This window comes from Dasypus novemcinctus, chromosome 4, assembly GCF_030445035.2.
Source record: "Dasypus novemcinctus isolate mDasNov1 chromosome 4, mDasNov1.1.hap2, whole genome shotgun sequence".
Lineage (NCBI taxonomy): Eukaryota > Metazoa > Chordata > Mammalia > Cingulata > Dasypodidae > Dasypus > Dasypus novemcinctus.
Window position 1 is genome coordinate 103,362,610 of NC_080676.1, and position 24,384 is coordinate 103,386,993.

The 24,384-nt window shown below is 39.2% G+C and overlaps 2 protein-coding genes and 1 long non-coding RNA gene across 9 annotated transcripts in view; 1 reads left to right on the forward strand and 2 right to left on the reverse strand.

The window, feature by feature from the left end:
- CMSS1 (cms1 ribosomal small subunit homolog) overlaps window positions 1-24,384 on the reverse strand; it is a 417,987-nt gene that overhangs the window by 79,075 nt on the left and 314,528 nt on the right. Inside the window, exon 1 of one of the 7 annotated variants that reach the window (XM_071214868.1) lies at window positions 11,865-11,954. The exons of the other annotated variants lie outside the window; for them this stretch is intronic. The gene's annotated coding sequence lies outside the window, so the exon portion shown is untranslated. Of the gene's footprint in view, window positions 1-11,864; window positions 11,955-24,384 lie in introns of those variants that run through there. 7 annotated transcript variants of the gene reach the window in all.
- The window catches only part of FILIP1L (filamin A interacting protein 1 like), a 319,853-nt gene continuing 307,540 nt past the window's right edge, over window positions 12,072-24,384 (forward strand). Inside the window, exon 1 of the mRNA XM_058296003.2 lies at window positions 12,072-12,284. The gene's annotated coding sequence lies outside the window, so the exon portion shown is untranslated. The remainder of the gene's footprint in view (window positions 12,285-24,384) is intronic.
- LOC131278272 (uncharacterized) lies at window positions 15,515-18,518 on the reverse strand. The gene is made up of 2 exons (XR_009185587.2): window positions 18,400-18,518; window positions 15,515-16,559 (listed from the first exon to the last, which is right to left on the reverse strand). It is a non-coding gene; the product is annotated as an uncharacterized lncRNA (long non-coding RNA).

Consider the following 24,384-nt stretch of genomic DNA (forward strand, 5'->3'; position numbering starts at 1 on the left):
TGCCATTTGGGGATGTATTTCTACTTCTAGGATATCCTTGATATTCAAACAAGGTTATTGGCACCTGCATAACAATGCTGGGGGGGGGGCGGTGAAGATTGTGAGGGTGGGTAGAGAATCACCCCATAACTGGTTTGCTGTGGGCCCCGAATCATCTGAGCCTGCTGAGAAAGTCAGGGTACCAGCTGTGACCTGGGGACCAAATGGAAGACCTCAGTTCCCCGGTCTGCTTTCTTCCACCATTCTCATTTCTGCCCCTGAATTGACCCACAGTGAAAGAAAATAAGGGAAAGACTGATGCCTGTAGCCTAAATGTACAGTTAGTTAACGGCCAGAAACTAGACTTGTCATATGTTATAGAATCATCACAGTGTTGGTGACTGAGTTAAGACAGTTGGAAAAACAGTTGCTATTCCAACTTCCAATTTTCACATTATTGTTGGGGCTGAAATTTCTCTCACCTCACAGTTTTTATTTTGGAAGATCTCCAAAGCACACTTTTAGCCATATTTGAATAACTGAAACATGAAAAAATAGCTATTTTTTTCAGACACATTAAAGTCTAACCAGATGCTCTTAGAAAACCTTTTGCTTGTACACAGCATCTTTTATTCTAGTGGAGAGTCGTTTAGTCACCTCTGGACTGTATCCACCACAGGTCAAAAATTTAACTCTTTAGTGGCCATAGTAACTAATCCACTGACATAACCATCTCCAGAAAGGAAGTAATAAGCACTCCATTGGCCTATCTAATTCTCCTTTTCAATGAGTGTCTCTGACCCTAATCACTGGAATATACAGACTCCTAGTAAAATACATTTAATAAACATTTATTGAATACTTCTTTGTACCAGGGGGAAAAAGCTGAAGAACAGTGGGAAGCTAGCATGAATATCACCAACCTGCAAACTGAAAACGACATCAGATCTTGGGTGTCTGTGAAAGTCAGGGTCAGGACCCTACCCAAATGACTCCCTGACTAGCTCCCCTGAAAGACAGCGCTTCCGGCATCTTTTCTTCTCTTAACCCTTAGGCAAAGAGAGAAATGTTTTGGGCATTTAGAGAAAAATCAGTGTGAAGAAAAATTAATGACAGGAAGCTTAAAATCTGTTAATTCTCAGGTCACCACTTGGGCTAACCCCAGAGCATGACCTGGTATCTCACTCAGTGTTTGGTCCTCCAGCATCTACTATGACCCCCTCCATTCTCCCCATCAGAGCCAGAAAGACCTCTTTAAAACATAAATTGGATCATGTAGGCTCCAGATTAAAACTCCACAGTGGTTTGCATTTCTCTTCAGCATAACACCAACAACTCCCTACCATGGGCCACAAGGCCCTGTATGATCCAGTCTCTGATAACTTGTCAATCTCTTACCCCTTAGCCTATACCTCAGCCATGTTGGCCAACCTGGGTTCCTAGAACATGCCAACTCATTCCTTGTTCTCAGTGCCTGCACATTATTTTTCTTATACCTGGACTGCTCTTTTCCTTCCAGGTCCTTCACATCACCTGGGTCTCAGCTTAAACATATATATATATATATATTATTTTAGATTTACTTTATTTCTCCACTCCTCCACCCTCCTTGTTGTTTGTGTTCCTTGTCTGTTCCTTGTCTTTTTAGGTGGCACTAGAACGAACCTGAGATCTTCCATATGGGAGAGAGGTGCCTAATTCCTTGGGCCACTTCCACTGTCTCAGCTTAAATATTACCACTTCAGAGTGGTCTTCTCTGACACATAAAATAGGGCCCCCTACCTGCCCATCTATTCTTTGTCTTGATTTTCTTTCACTTAACATAAGTCGTAATTATTTGTTAACTTGTTTTTTTTCTGATTCCTCCTTTAGACTTAAAGCTCCAAGATAGCTGTTAGAAAAAACACCTGATTTTTTTAAAGTCACATCTTCAGTATACAGATAGTGTTCAGACACAACAGGTATGCAATACATTTTTGTTTAATGGGTGAATTAACCAAATATAACTGAAAATGGCAAATTAAAAAAATGCAAAAAGGAAAACAAAAGATGGCATTTCCTTTTACTTTTATGTTTTCACTACCATAAATCTTGGATTTCTGTGATAGGTTTTTCACATATTCATTTTAACTAGGGCCACCCTGACTGAAATTGAGAGGCTAAGAGAAGGGACACTTAGCTTATGGCTAGAATTAGAAAATTTCAAAATGACTGCTTTAAAACCCCAGGTTTGGCACACAATGTATTTTGAATAAGGGGGGGGGTGGTTAGCCTTTTCTCATTTAAAAATATTTGGGGTTGAAAACAAAGTTAAGAATGTGGCATGGTGTTCCTTAACTCAAGAAAAATGATGAAAGAAGCTTCAAGTCAAGCAGAACACTAAGAACGGATAGTACCATATTGTCCTGGGAAGTGATTGTGAAGCTGGCCTGAAGGGACCACATCCCTTGTCCTGCCATTTGGCTCTGATCTGGGCTGCTGAACCCTGGAGTTGTCTGGAAACTCAGAAGTATGCAGAGTGTCTCCCCTGTCTCCCTAGCACTGATCCAGTTGCTAAAAAATCAAGGCTCCTGAGTTGTCATACTATTAGGTTTCTTGGCTGGTTAGAACCCTGTCTGGCAGGCTAGCAGGAGCTCAGCCACCATAAGGGAGACCTAGAATTGCTTTACTTTCTAGGACTGCTCTCTGGTGGGCATGGGCTGGGCTCTGGAAATCTGTATACTGCTTAAACAGAGGCCTTTCTCCAATGGCCTCCTGATTTGCTCAGCCTTAGGGACTAGATTTTTCTCAGGTTTCCTGAGTGTACTTAATTTCTCTGCTAGGACTCTAGCTCTGCTTAGAACTGAGTAAATTTGGATAGGGTTCTGCTCCCTTGTCATTCCTGTCTCCTGCTCCCCATCACCTAGCTGCTCCTTGGGATCTGGCTCCAATCCAGGCAGATCATCTAGTCTCAAGTTGCAGTCGCCTGCCCAGACTCTCCCTCTAATGTTGAAACATCCTGCTTGTGATGTGGGGCAGCCTCATCCCCTCCTGAGGCTGGCCTCTGAGGTCCCAGCATCCCATATCAGTAAGTATGCATAGGGCCTCCCTCAGGGCACAGGGGTGACCCTGCTTGAACCTAGGGATTACTTTAGGGGAAGGTGAGACATCAGTAGTTTCTATAAGACTTAATGTCAAAAACAGGGCAGTCATTGGTGTGAAAGCTAACCACCTGGGTCACAGAATGTTCGAGTATAAAACAAGAGGCAAGAATCAGATGAGCTGAGGCCTTTTTCAGGTGAAACATTCCATAGTCCCAGAAAAAGGTCTTCTGGTTCTCAGTTCTGTGGGTTTCCCACTACACTCCCCTATGACTTCCAGCTAAAAAGCCTCTGTTGGGCTCCCCACTGTCTACAGAATAGTGTAAAAATGTCTAGAATCAAAACATTCAATGCCCTTAACATTCCAGATCCTGATAAAGATTCCACTTTACTACTACAAAGCTGGACACCACACACCCCTGTCCTCCAGCCATATTAGCATTTGGGAATCTGTCATGTGCTTTCCTGCCAGGGCACCTGTGCTCACACGGTGTCTGCTGCCTAGAATGCCCTCCTCCTTACCCTTTCCATGGCAGAAACCTCCTCCACCTCCTCCGAACTGTCCAGTTCAAATACCCCTACCTCTCCTCCTGTGAAGCCTCCCTGCCCTCTACCCCAGGAAGACTCAAATAGCATTATGTTCATTCCCTACATTATAATGCTTAGCACATTATAATGAGAATTTTGTTATCTGCCTCTTCTACTAGACTGTTAAGTTCTTGAGGGACAGGGACAAGTCCTAGCACAGGGCATGACATATTGCAGACACTCAGTAAATATTTGTTGACATTAATTGAAAATTGTGCTCTGGATATGTACACTGTCATTTAGATTTGAACTGAAAGATTAAACAAGTTCTCAGCCTGACACAACACCTCTTTAGAAGAGGTGCAGTTAGGGAAGCAGATGTGGCTCAAGTGATAGAGCTTCCGCCTACCATATGGGAGGACCTGGGTTCGATACCTGGGTTCGGCCTCCTGGTGAAAAAGAAGAGAAAGCGAGCCTGCACAGCAAGCCGGTGCCCATGTGAATGCCTGCGTGGTAAGCCAGTACCCACATGACTGCCTGTGCGAGTGCCTGTGTGGTAAGCCAGTGCCCTGCGCAAGTGAGTCACGCAGCAAGATGATGAAGCATCAAAAGAAAGACAAGGGGAGAGTCAAGGTGAAGCACAGCAGAAACCAGGAACTGAGATGGTGCAACTGACAGGGAATCTGTCTCCCCATCAGATGTCTCTAGGATCAAATCCTGGTGAATCTTAGAGGAGAGAAAATGAGAAGACAAGACAACACAGATAGAAAAACAGCAGGGCGGGAGGAGGGGAAGGGGAAAAATAAATAAATAAATCTTAAAAAAAAAAGAGGTACAATTAGGAAGGAAAGCAAAATTAGAATGAAGTTACATATTTAACGAGAAGACAGGTTGGGAGGGGAAAAAGATTTCTAACTAACTTATTTTTCTGTTTACAAAGGAATTTTCTACCCAGAGAGAAAACACTGGTCCAATTTGAGATGTTGCTGGAATTATTCCTTCTCCCTTTTTTTTTTAGAGAACCAGTACCCATTTGGAAAAGTGATATGGATGGAAAAGTGTAGAGTACTATGCAATGATATATATCAACAAGGCTACTGAGTGATGATAGCTATGCCAAGAGAAAAGCATTACATAATGACATCAAAATAGGACACTTAAGGAATGTCTTAGAGCAAAAACAGCTGCCACCTAGTATTTTGGCATTCTTGAAGTATATGAAGAAATAGTTCTTGGAGACCAGAGAGTACAGATTATTTGCAACAAGATTCAGAGGTCAAGAACATGTTCTCCTCATCTTCCCCCCCACCCTTAGGTTTACCTATTAATAACATTTTCACTTTAGAAAAATATGAAGCCCTAAAATAGGTATAATTCCAAAATATTGTCCATAGGTGTGTTTCAAAAGGAAAAGAGAAGTCCCCTGTCCCCTATTATACCAGGATTTTCTAAATAGACTTGTTAGAGATAGTTTTCACTTTTGTGGATTATCCAGATCTATTATTTATACACACAACTTAGGTCATTAATCTCACCCTCCAGAAACATTAAGGCAAGGATAATATGTAAAATTTAAATCATCAATTTTGCTGCTGGTAAAATGTCTTTTAGAAAAAAGTTTAAAACTCTGGAATTTAAAAATTACTGATGGATTTAAATATGTGCACTTTTTAAAAAATTTCTTTACCTTCCAGCTAAGTGAGATGCTGTTGTAAGGTTGCTTTATTCTAGGGTTGCTTCTCCTGTTCTTTGTTCACTCAGCAAAGAGGTCAGTGATGCTTCATCGAGTGAATATGTCTTTATTTTGTACCTATTATGTGCTGTGGGCTAGGGTTACAATGTTGGAAGCTGCAACCTCTGCACTCTAGGAATTCCAGTTTAGTGGGGCAGAGGTGACTGTACTGGTCATTGTAATAACATGGGATTGAGGGTAAGGTTTGGTTAAGTACTGGGGACCTTGGAAGCATCATGGGCAGAATATAATCCACCCAGGATAGATGGAAGGATGGGATTTGGGATCTGAGTGAAGAAAAAGTGAGGCATGCCAGGAGAACACTGCTTCTGATGTCCTATGATCCAGCGCTGCTACTGAAAGCTCCATGTTTCTTTTGAAAGTTCATAGAAACAAACAAAAAAATTTGGATAAATTAATTTAAACCTCACCATATTTTCAAGAACTAGCATTGTATATATATGTGTGTATATATATACATATATATCAACAACTTGCAAACAGCTGCCATAATAACTGTTAGTAACAGTCTAGCAAAAAGCACAGGGTAGGGTTTCCTGGATCATTTTTTAGTCATCAATTCAGACTCACAGAATGTCTGTGCTAAAATGGAACAAAAATATTGTCTTTTACAATGAAAAATCTTTGCAAAGAAGAATACTAAAGCTCAGAGGGTCAATGGAAAAATGACCATCAAAAGATTAGAAACATTTTTTCTTGACATTTTCCTTTTCTATATTAAAGGAATATAGATGCTTGGGTACCCATGAAAAGGTGGAAATATGAAATCTTTAGAGAATCTGTTCTGCTTATGTACATACAGATTTACAATTCCTTTAGTTATCTATTTGGCAAGGCACTTACACACCAGCCCAATATAGTCTTCCATTTCCTCCCCAAGCAGATATCCATTTTTTTTAATCCATTCTGTCAGCCTTTATCTTTTTTTTAAATTAATTTTAATTAATATCTCTCTCCCACACCCACCCCGGTTGTCTGTTCTCTGTGTCTGTTTGCTGCATCTTCTTTCTTTGTCCGCAGCATGGGAATCTGTGTTTCTTTTGGTTGTGTCATCTTGCTGCATCAGCTCTCCGTGTGGGCGGTGCCATTCTTGGGCAGGCTGCACTTTCTTTCGCGCTGGGCGGCTCTCCTTATGGGGCACACTCCTTGCACATGGGGCTCCCCTACGCGGGGGACACCCCTGCGTGGCAGGGCACTCCTTGCGTGCATCAGCACTGCGCATGGGCCAACTCCACAAGGGTCAAGGAGGCCCAGGGTTTGAACCCATGTGGTACACGGACGCCCTAACCACTGGGCCAAGTCCGCCGCCCAGATATCCATTTTTAGTAGATGCTCCAATAGGAAGGCTATAAGAAGGATATAAAATGTGTCTGGGACTCAATATTTGAAATTTAATTGGCAGGCTAATATCAATTTCATGGACCCAAAGAAAGCTTTAACTGAGATGGAATTTATGATAAATTACATTTTAGGATTATACCCATGTAGAGACAAATAAGTTAGTGCTTGATTGGAGGAACAGTGGATATTGCACAAATAGTTATTTAAGAACTATTGAAATTATAAACAGCTATTTTTTTAAAGTTGTTTATATTTTAAAAGTCTATGTCATCAATATAATTGTAAATGAAAAGCTGGCCGACCATCCTTCTTTAATTGTTTCAAAGCTGGCTGATCAGGAGATAAAAGGTTTGATTTTGGGCCATTATGGCATCTCAGAATCTCTTAGATGTACCAACTTCAAAAGGGAAAGGTTTGACATATAACTTCTTTTTCTGTAGTAATAGTGCAATGCTGTCTAATAGAGATATAACACAGAAGCCACATTAAAAAGTGAAAATGGTGAAAAAATTCATGTAGTCTATTTAACCCAATATATTAAAAAATTATCATTTCAACATGCAGTCAATATAGAAAATTAAGATGTTTTACATTTTTAAAATAACAAGATGTTGAAAAACAGTATTTCACATTGATAACACATCTTAATCTGGCTTAGCCACATTTCATGTTTTTATAATAGTGTGGCTAGTGGTTAATTGTGTTAGATGGTACAGCTATGTAGGATGGTTTGCATTCAAGACTCAGTAAAGCATGCTTTCTTCTGGAATATTGGTACTTCCACCTTCTGGTTCCTGTACAGCCAGAGTGTTTAGAGCTGGAGCTCTGGGTAAAATCAACTTAAATTCAAATCCCAGATCTCCTACTAATTAGCTTGGTGACTTTGGAAAAGTTAATTTCTCTAACCCTCAGTTTCTTCACTTACAAAGTGGAAAAAATTACTATTTCTTCCACAGAGTTGCTGGATGGATTAAAATTAAATAATGAGTAAATTGCTTAGCATGGTGCTGCTATGAAGTATGTCTTAATAAATAGTAACTATAATAAAAATATTATTTATTTTTTAGTCATTTTAAAATTTTTAATTTTATTGTTAAAAATTTTGGCTTTGTTTTTGGGGATGTTTTGGATTGCAGAAAGGTTGCAACTGTGGCAGGGGAGGATTACTGGTGTGGGGGGCATTGGCTGGGGGGGAATGTGTGGGGAGGGATACCCCTGGGTATGCCTCTGAGGAAAATGAATGTATTCATGGTCATGGGATATTGTCTTGGTGGGCAGAGACCTATACAATAACCAATGGAATATTAAATTCCCATCCTGAGGAGTCCTGCTACATTCTCTAAAAGAGTGGCAAGAATCTCTAGAGTACAAAGACAGTGCCTAGAGAAGGAAGACCCACCAATATGCCAGGCCCTTGGTATTGATGCATGTACTTATGAAACTTGTTCTTATGAAATTGAAACTTAGCCTAGTAATACATATTGCCTAAGAGTTACCTCCTGAAAGCCTCCTTACTGCTCAAATGTGGTGTCTCTTTAAGCCAAACTCAGCATATAAACTCACTACCTTACCCCGAGTGTGGGAATGACTCCTGGGGATGAGCCTCCCTGGCACTGAGGGATTATCACCAACTGCCAACTAGCAATGCATCTGGAAAAGTCAACACCTACTCTCCAATTCATCGGACTCACCCAGGACAACTAACAAAAGGATGATGATGGACAACACTTATTCCTCAAAACAGAGAGTATCTACAACAGCAATCAAGACAGTTTAAACCATCTGCCTTATGGGATTTAAGTCCCCTCTCAATTGGAAGCAGAGTAAGCACCACGATCCCCAAATCCTCAAGATCGAGGAATGAACAAACATAAGGTGGGGGTACAACTATGAAATAAAGTAGACTTATAATCATTCTAGTAATGAAAGAACTTGTAACATTGATATAAAGACAGTGGTCATCAGAGGTATTGAGGGCATGGAGAAGAAAGAATAAGGTAAAATGGGGCATTTTGGGGATATCGGAACTGTTCCCCATGATATTGCAATGATGGATACAAGCCATTATACATCTTGTCAAAACTTATAAATGTGCATGGTGCAAAGCGTAAATCAGAATGTAAACGGAAGACAATGCTTGGTAGCAATGCTTCAATATGTGTTCATCAATTGTAACAAATGTATCATACTAATCACAGATTAAAAGATGTTGTTAATGGGGAAAAGTGTGGGAGGGGAAGGAGTGGGGTATATAGGAATCTGCTATATTTTCTTCCTATTTTTTAAAAAATATACCCTCCTACATTTTCAATGTAACATTTATGTAATCTAAAACTTCTTTAAAATTAAAGAAAAAAATTAAATAACTAATAAAGTACTTAGCATAATGCTGGTACAAAATGTTACTTAATAAATAGTAACTATAATAAAACTAATCCACTAGGTTATACATTCATAAGGGCAAGGACTACGCCTGCCTTTCAACATGCCTGACACATAGTGAGTACTCAATTAATTAAATGAATAAATAATTGAAGTCTTCTCTCATTCATTATAAATTAACTTGTTTCCATGACATCTTCACAGAGCTAACATGATGATTTCCACTACTTGTCTTATCAAGACGATAGAGATGACTTGTCAAGTTGAAAGAGCAAGGTATTCTCATATTCTTCCTTTTCACTTCTCTTTTATTTTTTAAAAAAATTCATTACTTCTTTTCCCTTTCCCTGAGGGATCAGGACTGATGAGGGCCAAAAAGACTGTAAGGGCTGAGAAAACAGCAGGCAGAGTCAGAAGATTGGTTACTAACAGGAGAAATGAGGAAGTAATTAAATAATTTGAAGATAACAAAGCTAGGGCATTCTCACTGTTGGAGAAGGGAGTTACAAAGATGGAAAGGGTAAAAGCTAGACTGACTCCAATGGTGTTAGTCTGGAACTGGAGCTCTCAGTATTGTCACATGGTATTTGATAGAGAGAGAGATAGATAGATGGCAGAGAGATGAAAAGATATAGCACTATGTGTATGTGTGTGTCTATTTATTTCCTAACTCTCTTGTCTGAGAAGGCATACAAGCAATGAGCACACCTAGTGCCCAGATTATGGTTTCTAAGTAACGTTTTCTATAGTGGAACTGGGTCTCCTTGAATAGGTACTGATTCCAGTGGTTGGGTAGAGAAAGTAGAAGATGCTTATGGAACATTTTCTTGTGACAGAATGTAAAAGAGCACTAAAAAATAATGAACTTACCAAAAGGACACAGTAGCCAGCTTGAAGAGGCTGCCACTAGCCAAATCTGAGATCATTTGAGCATCAAGAAAACAATGATATTAAAGAATTATAACCCCTTTAAAAAAAAAAGAATCCATGAATCTACATTGATATAAATAAATAAAAGAATAAATAAATGGGGGAGGAGAGAAAGCTCTTCTTTACAGTAGAAAGTTTATGAGCAAAAATTTACATAGTTTCAAAATATTTCCCTACAAATTGTTTATTAATGGCAAAGGGAAAAACTAACTTTAGAGTGCAGAAATCTGGCAGAGATGATATTGACTAAATTATCCAAATTAACATCACCAGTAATGGGACACATACATTCAAGTGCCTCCTGATGTAACTGAAAATATAGCATCACTTCTGTGGTATTCCCGCTAAAAATGTATAGACTCGATCTAATAATGAGGATGCATCATACAAAAATAAATTGAGGGACATTTACAAAACATATTCTTCAAAAATGTCAAGGTCACAAAAGATAAGGAAAAACTTAAGAACTGTTTCAGATTGAAAGAGACTAGAGACATGACAACTAAAAGTAACATGTGCTCCTGGCACAAAGAAAAAACAATTTTCTTTCCTATTAAGGATACTATTGAGATTTTGGTGAAAATCAGAATGAGATCTATGGATTAGAAAGGAATATTGTATCAATGTTAATGAATTTGACTGTTATACTATGGTTATACAGAAGGAGGTACTTGCCCTTTGGATGATCACATTGAAGTATATCGACTGGGTCAGAAAAAAAACATACACCCACAGAGAAGAGAAAGATATAGAGGTAGAGATGGATAGCTAGGTAGGTAGATAGATAAATAGAGATGAATGAAAAAGCAAATGTGGCAAAATAATAAAGACTGGACAACTAGGTGAAGAGTATATGAGAATTCCTTATTATTCTTGCATATGTTCTGTAAATTTGAAATTATTTCTAAGTTAAAAGTAGCTTGGGCTCTGGGATAATTTAGATCCAATTTTTGAATCCTCAGCCTGATGTTTATCAGATGACAGATTATGGAAAGTTACTTAAATATTTTGAGCTTCATTTTTTCCCCCCATTTTATCACCAAGAAAGGCAGCTAACATAAAGGATGCAGGATTAAATAAGTTAATTTATAAATCAGTATCTGGCAGGTGGTGGGCATTAGTCATCTAGCAGAGGACTGGAAACCTAACTAGCACTGCAAAAAATACTTGAAGAAATGAAGAAGTTCCTCTAACCCCACTTCTATTCTGAACAAGTGATATCATTTATAGAAAATTAGATTCTTTAATTTTTAGCAATCTAAGGTATGAGATTAGTCTTCACACCCGAATAATCTTACAACAAAAAACTGGGATAACAACAACAACAAAAATAATTCAAAAACACCATTTTACATTTGGATATTGACTTAAGAGTTTGCTCAGCACTTTGCACTCAACTCTCACGTGACACTAAATGGAATAGGCAGGAATTCAAGTTAAAGTTCAGCACAGGGTTAGTAATAGTGAATCTCTACAGTGCCTTGGGTATGGCTGTCAAAGATGAGGTCATTTCCTTCTGACTTAAATTTAAAACAAAGCTTGCATCAGTTCACAGCTGTAAGGTTCAAAACGAGGTGCATTTTAATATCCACCCATCTGGACAACTGATCCTAAGATGCTCATGCTGCTGTTTGTTTGTGGTTGAATTCGGGGCAGTGACAAGGCAGAGAAGGAGACTAAGGTTGCGCCTGGGAGGTTTCTACTCTCAGCCAAGATGTGCACATGAATCTGAAATTACCCAAGAGTGTTTCAGAGCTGTCTGCCAAAAAGTAGTGTCTTCTAATCTGGAGAGCAGCTGCTGGGCACAGGCATGCAAACACATACAAGCACACACACACAAACACACACAGACACATTTGCAGAGCCTATACCTGCCTCTACTTGTCTGCTCTGGGCAGATGGCTTCTTGCTTTTGGGTCACCACATCCTGCAGCCCAATCCAGTTAGACCCTTTCTTCTGTGGAGACTGGCAAGCAGTGGGGTGAGAGTTTCAGCAAGGTTACCTGTCTTCAGAGTATGAAGGACGCTGCCCAGAGAAGCAAGAGGGTTATATTTAGTGTTTGGGCCCAGTTAGTGTTGGGCTCCCCACTGTCACGTCTTTGCAGAACTATCACTGGCCCCTGGTTGCAAACTCTCTGTGGCTTTGAAGCCCAGAAAACAAAAACTGAGAGGGCATCCAAAAAGAAAAAGAAGAAAACGTTGTTGGTCCCTGGATTCCACTATTGGATTTTGGTGGGGATGAGAAGAGAAAACCACCAGGCGTGATCAAGCAAAGGTACCGGCACAGTAAGGTATGTGTCCCTATCGTCACTGAGAAGCATGCTTTGGGAATGTTTCTGTGTTATATAATTGCCAAATCTGCTTTTAAAGCAGGATTGTGTGTATATTATGCGAAGGGATGCAGTACATTTTAGGTATGATTAAGAGTTTATGATGGAGGATGACTTGGAGGTTAATAAGAGTAAAACCCACTTGTAGAATAGAGAAACTATCCTAACAATAGTTAAGTTTTGCTAATTGTTAGGCATGAAAGAAAACCAAAGTGAAATTGAAATTGTTATCCATTTAAGAGTAAGGCAAATGACCAAAAACTTGTTCTGTAACACCCCAAAGAATGTGACTGGTTATCTAAGGGTACATGACATCTCGATGTAAAAGGAAAATGATTCCATGGCAGGCAGAATGCTGGCAAATGATACCAGAGAAAGTTCTTTTCACTGTACATGCTCAGGGGGAATATTGTCCAATATTTAGAGTGAAAGCATAGTTTTGAATATAAACACATCTTCAGCTAAAATGCTTGTGACATATTCCTTTTTTTCTCTTCATAATGGATGATCACACATCTTTGTTTTTTTCAATATCTGTGTAATCCTCAGGGAGGAAGAAGAGGCACAATATACATACTTCTTAACTACATTCACCATATCCCATATATGTATTAGATCTGCATAAAGGAAGACATGGGTTATTGTATTATAGGAGACAACTTCTTCGAAATATGGTAGTATTCCTCCAACTGCAACTAAAAATGCTTTTACTATGGTGACAATTTCCAGTTACTCAATCTGCCATCCCTCAGGAATATTCCAAATAAATATTTGATCTTCTAGAAACTAAGAAATTAAGGATACCAATATGCAGTGTACTACACATAGCTAGTACCAATACTATTACTAGTTACGCCCAAACAAAATGCACAAGATTTCATTTCTTTCTTACATTCTTTCTGGAATTTATTTGTACCTATTTCAAAGGCTTTTAGCTACTTTTCTCTTGTGCTGGTAGCTTAGAACGGATCTTGTAGGTTGTCACGATGGATCTAAGGGCAACCACTTGACAAAACAGTGGAATTCAGGGGATAAAGCAAGGGCTGCTTCTTTGCTTCGCCTTAGAGCTGCTAGTCCTGGTTTTGAACCAGAATGAGTAGAGGCAGCTGTTTGTGGGCCATGGTATTAAACTGCCAGGTTATGAGCAGGGACACAAACACCTTGTTTCAGCTGCTCCTAATATTTCCACATGGACCTATTTAAAGAACCTTTGCATTTGATCAGGGAGCATGTGGGGTTAAGCCTGTGTTTTCCATTTCAATTTTAGATCCTAAGCAGGTGCAGTTAGTAGTTCAAAATTTAAAAACTTATTACTGTTTTTCCTTCTGACCAATGCAAAAGATCCTTTATACTAGGGGAGAAAAATCAAGCTATTCAGTTAGAGACTTGTTCTTAAGTGAAAGTAAAATTGTGTAGGATTTGATTTTAAAAATTATAGAAATTTTCCATAATTCTTGTGTTGCAAAATTTTGGTTAAAAATAAAGAAAATATATAATCACTTGGCTAGATTTAGGACAATATGTAAGTATTTGTACTAATGCATTGCTCTAACCCGATATCCTACTTTTTATGCTTGGAATATGGTTGATGCCAATACTCTTGTTTACTAGGGACATTTGGAATTGTTGACAACAGACTATGATTTATCATTTGAACTTTGACAATTAGAAAAAAGTATCCTCTAAAACTCTCTTTCCTCAATGATTCTTGTATTTTATGCATTCTAATCTAATTCAAACACTAACTGATGTTATCACTGACCCTGAAATGTTAAGTAACAATGTTTATGGCATCTTTATTCATAATTGTGCCAAACTGGAAAATATCCAAATGCCCTTCAACTGATGAATGTTTTCCCAAGGTCACAGAACTGGTAATTGGATAAGTAAACTGTAGTATATCTATACAATTAATTACTAATCAGCAATACTAATGGTACACACAACAACATGGATGAACCTCAAATGCATTATATGGAGTGAAAGAACTCAGTTTAAAAATCTACATACTGAATGAGCCCATTTATACGACATTTTGGAAAACGTGAAATTCTAGGGACAGAAAACAGATCAGTGGTTGCCAGGAGCTGGGATTGAAAGGAGGGGATGGCTACAAAGTGGGGTGAGGCAACATGATAGAACTGCTCTTTGCTTTGATTGTGGTGGCAATTAGAGTTTTAAGACTTGCAAAATTGTACACCAAAAAGGGATAGAGTTATTGTATTCAAACTATACCTTTATAAAATAAATGAGATAAAAAGTTAGGTACCCCACCTGAATGGCTGTATACTGGGGGTCTCCCAACCCAAATTTCAACCTGCACATCCTGCTTTGGTGTTTTTGCTTAAGTTTTCATTGGGAAACAAAGAGAAATGCTAGGACACTAAAAAACAACAACAACAACAACAACAAAAACCAACCTTGAAAAATGACTGATATCATCACATAAGGAGTTGAGGCCAGAGATTTCCCAAGGTCTGAGAACTAGCTAAGGGCAGAGAAACATGCCTGATTTTCTAGAGATAGCTAAAAATGATCAATCAGCAGAATCCCAGAAAATTCAACTCACTAAGTATTCTTGTGCAACACTAACATCAAAATTGCACTGTCTAATAATGAAAAAGCCATGGGGCAAAAATCTTTTGAAAAAACTCTAGGTTGTTGCCTTCCAAATATCATGCTGAGAAACTGGCCACATGCTGCTGGCTCCTGAAAGATATACAGTTACAGAGGAATAAGATCTGATTCTGGGAAATGGACTTTGGCCCAGTGGATAGGGCGTCCATCTACCACATGGGAGGTCCGCGGTTCAAACCCTGGGCCTCCTTGACCCATGTGGAGCTGGCCCATGCACAGTGCTGATGCACGCAAGGAGTGCCCTGCCACGCAGGGGTGTCCCCCGCGAAGGGGAGCCCCACGCGCAAGGAGTGCAACCGGAAGGAGAACCCCCCAGCGTGAAAGAGGGAGCAGCCTGCCGAGGAATGGCACCGCCCACATTTCCCGTGCTGCTGACGACAACAGAAGTGGACAAAGAAACAAGACGCAGCAAAAAGACACAGAAAACAGACAACCTGGGGAGGGGAGGGGAATTAAATAGATAAAAATAAATCTTAAAAAAAAAAAAAATCTGATTCTATTAGGTTGGTGCAAAAAGGAATTGCAGTTTGGGACCATGAATTTTAAATCATAACTAGGCTCAAACACATCTTTATTAATCAAAATAGGAACTGTTACAATCAATACATTTCTGCCAATGAGAAATAAATTTCCTTATTCCTGTAGCATAAAAATTCATGCTTCAGGATTCATCAAACTCTTGGAAAGCATTTTCTGCATCCTGCTGATTGTGGAAGTATTTTGCCTGCAAAAAGCCATTGAGATGCTTAAAGAAGTGGTAGTCAGTTGGTGAAAGGCCAGGTGAATATGGTGGATGAGGTAAAACTTCGTAGCCCAATTCATCCAACTTCTGAAGTGCTGGTTGTGTGAAGTGCATTGTTGTGGAGAATTGGGCCTTTTCTGTTGACCAATGCTGGCTGCAGGAGTTGCAGTTTTCAGTGCATCTTGTCGATTTGCTGAGCATAGTTCTCAGATTTATTGGTTTCACTGAGATTCAGAAAGCTGTAGTGGATCAGACTGGCAGCAGGCCGTCAGCCTGGTCAGTGACCATGACTCTTTTTTTGGTGCAAGTTTGGCTTTGGGAAGTGCTTTGGAAGTTCTTACCGATACAACCACTGTGTTGGTTATCATCGTTGGTTGTTGTATAAAATCCACTTTTCATCACGTCACAATCTGATTGAGAAATCGTTCATTGTTGCATAGAATAAGAGAAGACGACATTTCAAAACTATATTTTTGATTTCCAGTCTGCTTATGAGGCATGTACTTATGGAGTTTTTTCGCCTTTCCAATTTGCTTCAAATGCCAAACAACCATAGAATGGTTGACATTGAGTTTTTCACCAACTTCTCACGTAGTTTAAGAGGATCAGCTTTGATGATTGCTCTCAATTGGTTAGTGTCGACTTCCGATGGCTGGCTACTACGCTCTTCATCTTCAAGCCTCTTGTCTCCTTTGCAAAACTTCTTGAACCACCACTACACTGTATGTATGTTTTGTTAGCAGTTCCTGGGTCCAATGCGTGGTTGATGTTGCAAGTTGTCTCTGCTTCTTTACAACCCATTTTGAACTCAATAAGAAAATCACTCGAATTTGCTTTCTGTCTAACATTTCCATAGTCTAAAATAAATATAAAATAAACAGCAAGTAATGTCATTAACAAAAAAACATAAAGCAAAAATGCACATTAAAATGATGTTTAACGTAACCACATTTACTTAAGAAGGTATGCAAATATCAAACGGCATATTGCAACAATGCAAAACTGCAATTACCTTTGTACCAACCTAATAGTAGTCAGATATTATTGAATGGCACTGTCTGTAAAAAAACAACAGTCACTGCCACTGCCATCATGACTGTCACAGAGTATACTCCCAATGGTGGGGTATTACAAAAGAAGACCTGTGTCATGTTTTGAAGGGGCATATATTTGTTCATTTTTTCACTTACTTGACAAACAAATGATATGCAAGGTATTCTCCCAGGTCTTATAACTGAATGTTAACCTAGGAATTATAGTAGTATCTAGGAGCAATGCCCAACCACTAGAACATAGTTAGTGTTAGTTGAACTGAACGCATCAACACCAAATCATATCCCAGTCAGAATTAAACAAGTAAATGGATGTTTTTGTTACCATAACGCATAATGCCTAAGAGCATGGGGTTTCCTAGATGGCATTCCTAGGTTCTAATTCCAGTTCTATGAGATCTTTGGCAAGTTATTTAACCTCCCCAAGTCTTAAGTTACCTCAACCATAAAATGAAGATAATACGCATATCTCCCTTTGTTAGAAGCAATAAATGCTAACACAGTTAGTGGTACATAATAAGTATACAATGATCAGGAGCTTATTATTATCATTATTATTAATACAGAAAACTTCCAACATGTTACAGATTGGTTCTAAATACTTCGGTCTTGAAAATGTGGTATGCCAGGTCCTTCTAGGAAGTTAACAGCAATTATAAGACCCAGAAATAGGTACAATACACACAGGTCCCAAACTATGGATTCCCTGAACAAACTTAAGAACCTCTGGGCTAGAAGGGTTATCTAGGAATCAAGGGAACTGACATTTGAATAATGTGTTTTCTTTGGGACTCTAAAAAATTAAGAACCATTGTTCTGGACACTATATGCCCACGGATAGGTATGAATTTAAAATCCAAATTTTGGGGAATGGATGTAGCTCAGTAGTTGAGCACCTGCTTCCCATGTACAAGGTCCTGGTTTCAATCCCTAGTACCTCCTAAAAATCCAAATTTTGTGGCTTTGGTATTCAAAAAATAACAGTAAGCTGATTATCAAAAGCAAGCCAGAAATTCCCTTGACCAATGTTAAAGAACTACCCTTTTCCCTTCTCCGAGATTCTCTGGCCCTTGCAATGTTCTTGCTCTCTTCTCTATGAAATTTAAATAATGTAATGGAAGTTCTACACTCAAAAAAGTGATAATTTATGGCCCCAGACAATTCTGAACAGACAATGAAATTCCTAAACATGTGCAAATTATTCCAGAATGGGAAACAACTCCTCTTGTCCATCAGTAATTATTTGTGTAACACCCTGCCTTGGGAAAATGTTAATGGTAGAGCATTAAATTAGTCCTTTTAAAGCAGGGGTTCCTTACAAGGGCTCCATGAGCTTGAATTTAAATTCAAAAAAACATTATTCTTGTGGGGATGTTGGTATGGGTGTGATATATTTATTAAATAATACATAGTATAGTGTGGACTTAGTAAGGGGTCTGTGGTTTTCACTTGACTGGCAAATGGATCCATGGAACAAAAAAGGTTAAGAATCCCTGTTCTAAAGTAAGGCATTTCCACAGGTTTTTTCCTGTTCTTTCCTAATTTGGAACGACAGCATTTGTACACAAAAAATAGCAAGTTTTACTATCCTATTGTTACGTGGTTAGATCAGGTTTCAGAAAGAGTGTACTGATGCGTTAAATACCTGCCAAATGTGTGGAAGGAAAGCTCCTCTTCAAACTATGACACAGTTGTGGATCTATCACTCTCAAAGTAAGCAAAGTAACCAGGAAATTCCACTATCAACAAAGTGCCAAAAGAGGCTGTAATACCTACTGAAGGGGAAAAAAAATGTTAGTTTACCTCATATTCACATGCACTTAGTCATTTTCCCAGATGGTACCATAAAACTGCAATCATGACCTAAATAATCTAGTTACTTCAGCATGTAATTCTATTATTATGTCCCATCCACATCTGGATAGTTCATTTGTACAAGGAAATTCCAGCAGGAAAAAGAACCCAAAAGGTCCGGCTAGATCTATGAAAAAAAGGATTTTTTAAAAACCTATACTCATAGAACTAAAACAGTAGTCCAGTTGAACGGGAAGCTACAAATTTACATGTCTTGGTTCTGTCACAAAATCCCTATGGACTTAATGTTTTCAGAGTTAGATTAGATTTGTGTTAGTGGCAAAATGCCTGTTGCCATTTTAATGGGGTTTTTGAATCTCTCTCCCCTTTGCTCTACTATCCAGAAAACATGCTTCTTAAAGTTATCTTATCACATTTCTTCTTTTTCATTTTCAGCTGTTTTTATTTACTAAAAAAAAAATTTTTTAAAGCAGCGAATGAACCTTGGAATCCTAAAATTTCCAAATATGAAAACATACTTGCAGGGATCAGAGTACTAGGCTGGGATTGGTAGAAGAACCAGACAAACACCATTTGAAAATTCAGATGGGGTCTAACTCATCCAAATGATTCAAAAGGAGGCTTCTATTCACAGTAGGAAGATAAGCACAGATAAGGATGAAAGCTTCTGGATCCTAAAACCCATACCAGGGATCACAATTACAGAAGATGATGCCCATACATGAAGGCAGATATCCTTTTCCAACTTCAGTCCCCCAGCTGAGGTTTGGTCCTGAATCCAGAGCTACTAAACTGAAGCCAATAGTAAGTAGTGCAGATACCCTTTGGAGTCCTGACAACAGGTCCTTATACCAGCTACCTAGCCCATTTTATAACCCGACCTCCTCACCTGTGTTCATCCTCAGTCCTATAGGGTTAGATTTCCTTTCAAAACATTTTTATTTTCCCATATACAAAAGAAAGACACTATTATAATATGATATGTGTTTGTACATATTTGAACAGCCTTGTAAGAATGTAAAGAATCTAAAAATAGGTGGCAAACTTGGCCCAGTGGTTAGGGCTTCTGACTACCACATGGGAGGTCCGCGGTTCAAACCCTGGGCCTCCTTGACCCGTGTGGAGCTGGCCCATACGCAGTGCTGATGCGCGCAAGGAGTGCCCTGCCACGCAAGGGTGTCCCCCACGTAGGGGAGCCCCACACGCAAGGAGTGCGCCCCTTAAGGAGAGCCACCCAGCATGAAAGAAAGTGCAGCCTGCCCAGGAATGGCGCCACACACATGGAGAGCTGACACAACAAGATGACGCAACAGAAAGAAACAGATTCCCGTGCTGCTGACAACAACAGAAGCAGACAAAGAAGACGCAGCAAATAGACACAGAGAACAGACAACCAGGGTGGGGGGGAAGGAGAGAGAGAGAGAAAAAAAAAGTATACATATAGAAAAAAAAGAATCTAAAAATATTGAAATATATTCCACATATAACCATATTTTGACAAAACTGCTTTATTACTTCCTTCTTCCAAAGTTTTAATTTATATAATTCATTGGTCAATATTCAGGATTAACTGTAATTTTCTTGTTCTATTTGAAATTTTTTCTCAGGCTTATCATTTCCCTGCTCATAACATTAGCTGGTAACTAGTATTCATCATTACTACAGTAATTATTCTATCAGGTACCATTTGTATGACCAATTAACCTATAGTTCCAACACATGCAATATTTCTATCAAAAATTAGCTATCAAACTTTGCCCAAATGTGTGTTTCACTAAGAAACTGCTAATTATTGCCAACCTGGAGTAGGCAAGTATCATCTTGGTGTAATTTTATGAAGTTCATGACTTTAGATATAATTTGGCTCTGTTGGCTTAATACTGGATCTTTCTTGCACTGTCCTTTGTTATGGAAGGCAGACATATTGTAAAGAATTCATTTTCCTGCTCTCAATTCTTTGGGTAAAGAGACAAAGTAGTTTTTCTTGTTACAGTCATCCACTGGGTGGCTCCAGAGCCTCTGCCACCATTTTCCTCTCGCTCCAAGAGGAATCTCTCTTGCCCTAGAGGTCATACTAAACGTTGCAAAATTCTAGATTAATAAACTTAGCCATGATGGGAGGTCTTGGAGTAAATCCAGATCAACCTACATGCAATATTGGGCCAACCAAGGCTGGGCCAGGTGGAGAACTGAGCTTATACAAAGTCTGATATTATCATCTGCAAATGTATATCCCTGGGGAATTTTCTGCAGTCTTTTACCTCTGTCTGCCTTGGTGCCTTGGCTGTACCAACTAACTTCTATATCTTTTAGGTAAGTCAATCTCTTCTGATTTACTAAGTGCTGTCTGTATCTGACAGATTAATTTCATATTTCTGCATATCTAATGCACAGTGTACATGTGATATATTGTCTAATCTAGGCCCCTAAAAGGTATATTCTGACTGTTTTCGTTTCTAGACTCTCAAGCATACCTCTTTGTCCACATCAATAAATGTATTTGTTGGCAAAAAGCAAGATTAAATGAATAACTTACAAGATGAAGATGTGTCTGGGTTGTGAAAAGAGGAAGCTTATTGAGAAAAGGTATTTTGTTTGATGAAAGAAGAGATTATGAGCCACTTTCAAAAACCAGATTGCATTCTAGGACATTAAAAACTAAATCTGAAGTATGCTATGTGAAGAAGGGGTAGTGAGAACAGTAGTAAGTATAGGTTTCTGAAAGGAAACTAATTTTCTGAAACATCTCTTGGGATTGGATCACCTTGACCTAGCGTTTTTCATCTCCACTTTCCAAACTACCTTTGTGTAAGGATTAATGATCTTCCCTCAGCCCATTAACTCAGACTGTCATTAATCTCCAGGAAATACCTTGTCAGTACTGCTTAAAGGGTACCTGAGAAATGCTATGTTTTAGGTTAAAACTGGTTAATCTTACAGCCTTTTAAACCGCCCAGTTCAATGATTACTGAGCCTTCCTGGAATTCCCTTTTGCCTCAGAATTTGTTAACACTTTAATAACACTCTGACTTATAAGCTATGAAATTGTAAGTTATAAAATGCAATTACTTGAAAAGAAATACCTCCCTGGAAGGTAAACTGAGTTTTCAAAAATGTGTCAAAAAGGAGGTTGCTAGTCTAAATTCCTATAATTCACATGTGTTTCATGTACTGAGGAACTGAAGGTTGCTACTCAAGACATTATTATTGGTCAACTTCAATTACAGGCTATTTCAATTTTAATTTATGGCAGGAGAATGTATTACCTACTAAATGAGTCTTATAAATAGGTTAGACAGATCTATATAGGAATAAATATTTGTATGTTCTTTGAAGACCCAAATAATACTTGTGGACACTATTCCCAAGACAAGGCCAAAAGAATAATAGCTATAGCTAATTATATTAGAAGAAACAGTTCATAAATGAAGTTTCCTATAAACATAAATCATATTATAAGGAGAAAGTTCAATAAAGGCAATTATAAAAGAAAGATCAGAATGAAAGCAAAGGTGAAGACTTTGCTATTCAGAAAGAAGTAACTGTAGAGGTAGAAAAATATGAAAGGAATGAATTAAGGATGGCAGGGAAACGGACTTGGCCCAGTAGTTAGGGCGTCGGTCTACCACATGGGAGGTCCGCGGTTCAAACCCTGGGCCTCCTTGACCCGTGTGGAGCTGGCCCATGCGCAGTGGTGATGTGCGCAAGGAGTGCCATGCCACGCAGGGGTGTCCCCCGCGTAGGGGAGCCCCACGCGCAAGGAGTGCGCCCCGTAAGGAGAGCTGCCCAGAGCGAAAGAAAGTGCAGCCTGCCCAGGAATGGCGCCTCCCACACTTCCCAGTGCCGCTGACGACAACAGAAGCGGACAAAGAAACAAGATGCAGCAAATAGACACAGAAAACAGACAAAAACCAGGGGGGTGGGGTGGGGATTAAAAATAAATAAATCTTAAAAAAAAAAAAAAAAAAAAGGATGGCAGTGTCCAGATACTGAACCAGCTGAACTGTAAGTGATGGTTCTCCACTAAGTTTGGTGAGTAATGCAAAATAACAGAGGTGATTGTTTTCATCCCCACTTTTCCTACACTGCTATTCTACATAAGGAGAGCTAACAACCTGTGGGTATTGGTGCAAATCACCAAAGCAAAAGGGCCAGATTCACTGTCACTCCTGCAAAACTATACGAGGCCCTCAACCCTAACTTTTGGATTCCTGGGCAAGCAAAGCAGGATTCTTCTCTGCATTGGTCATTGTCCTCTGGGTCTTGAGAACACAGGCTTGTGCTCCAAGCCATTGTTCTTTAAACAAAGTTGTGAACTGCTAACAGTTTTGTTTAAAGGTTTATAAAATGGTAACCACATTGCTACATCTCTCTGGAGCATCTAAAACAAAAATGTGGTTCCACATTGCTACATCTCTCTGGAGCATCTTAAACAAAAATGTGGTTCAAATTTCTTGTTAAAAAAAAATGTTCAGAGCTCTTGAATAAACAAATAAAGACAACTGATACAGTTAACAGGATTTGTATGACCACAGCTATGTCATCTTGGTCTTATGTTACTTGCTTTGAGCAAAAATCAGGGTAAGCCATCCAGTGAAGGGGCTCCAGCCAGTCCATCTAGATACTTTGCTTGAGCAAGCTTCTGCACAACCTCTACCCATTCCTGTGGGGGGAGTTAAGGAGAGCTACTCTTCCTGTAACCTGCCTTCTCTTCCTTCCTGTTGTCCAATTCAAGCGCAGATAGCAGTTGTCTTCATTTCAGGGAAATGAGAAGCCACTTCTCCTTAGGGGAAGGCTAAGAGCCCAATTTTGTGATGCGACCTCTGGGCCTACAAGGAAATGAGGGGTGCAAGTGGAGTCTTCTGCTGGCTGGAAATCTCTGCATTGATGCAGCTGATTAAACAAGCTAGGGGAAACCTTGGCAAAGCTGTAATCATGGTTTGTATTTATAGGGATTGATCTTTAGGTAAAGAATATCTGTTCAGTTATAAGGTTTCCAACATACTAGGTGCAAAGACTTTTTAAAAAATGATAGAATAGACAGCTCCATCTTAATGCAACAATTTGTTATGTGAACAAACATGCTTATTCTAAGACCAGTCAGGCCAAACACAAATGTTTTCCTGTTTGAATTTTCCAGGGGGCAGTTTGTAATAGTCACTGAAGTGACCATTCCAGAGCTTCTAAAACAATGCATTTGGGTAACCAACATCCGCCTCCTCAAACCAATTGTGACCTTTTATTGTTCATGACGTCTTTCCTGCTTGATACTCAGAAGAGTTGCTGTTACCTACCCAATGAGTTCTTTCAACTTCCCCAGAAGAAACCTAATCCAAGATTTGAGGAACAAACCCTTAAAGACTAAAGACTTCTAGTCATATGCAGTCACTACAGTTCACACTTAAGAGTCGATTAAGAGTCGAAAATGAAAATGGTTTTCCTGTCACTGGTTTGGTTCCATGACAAGACCTGTTTGGCAGTCCCCAAAGGAGCAATGCAAAGCCTTCAAAATGTAAAGGCTTGCACAACCTCCTGTGCTACTCAGGACTCATGGCTCCCTTTGCTTGTTTCTGGACTTCTCTCCACCATTCCCATTGCTCTTGCTGCCATCCTACCTACTGTCTTCTATACCATTTGAGTGGACTTCTCTTAAAGGGCCTCTTACTCTGCTTATGTGGTAAGACTTCAAATCACCAGTTCCATTTTAACGACTCCTGTTAGGATCACAGGGCACACAGGAATGTGCAAAAGCTGGGGAAGGTATTTTACAAAGTCCAGATCAGTGTCCCACAATCAGATGGTCTGCTTCATTTTT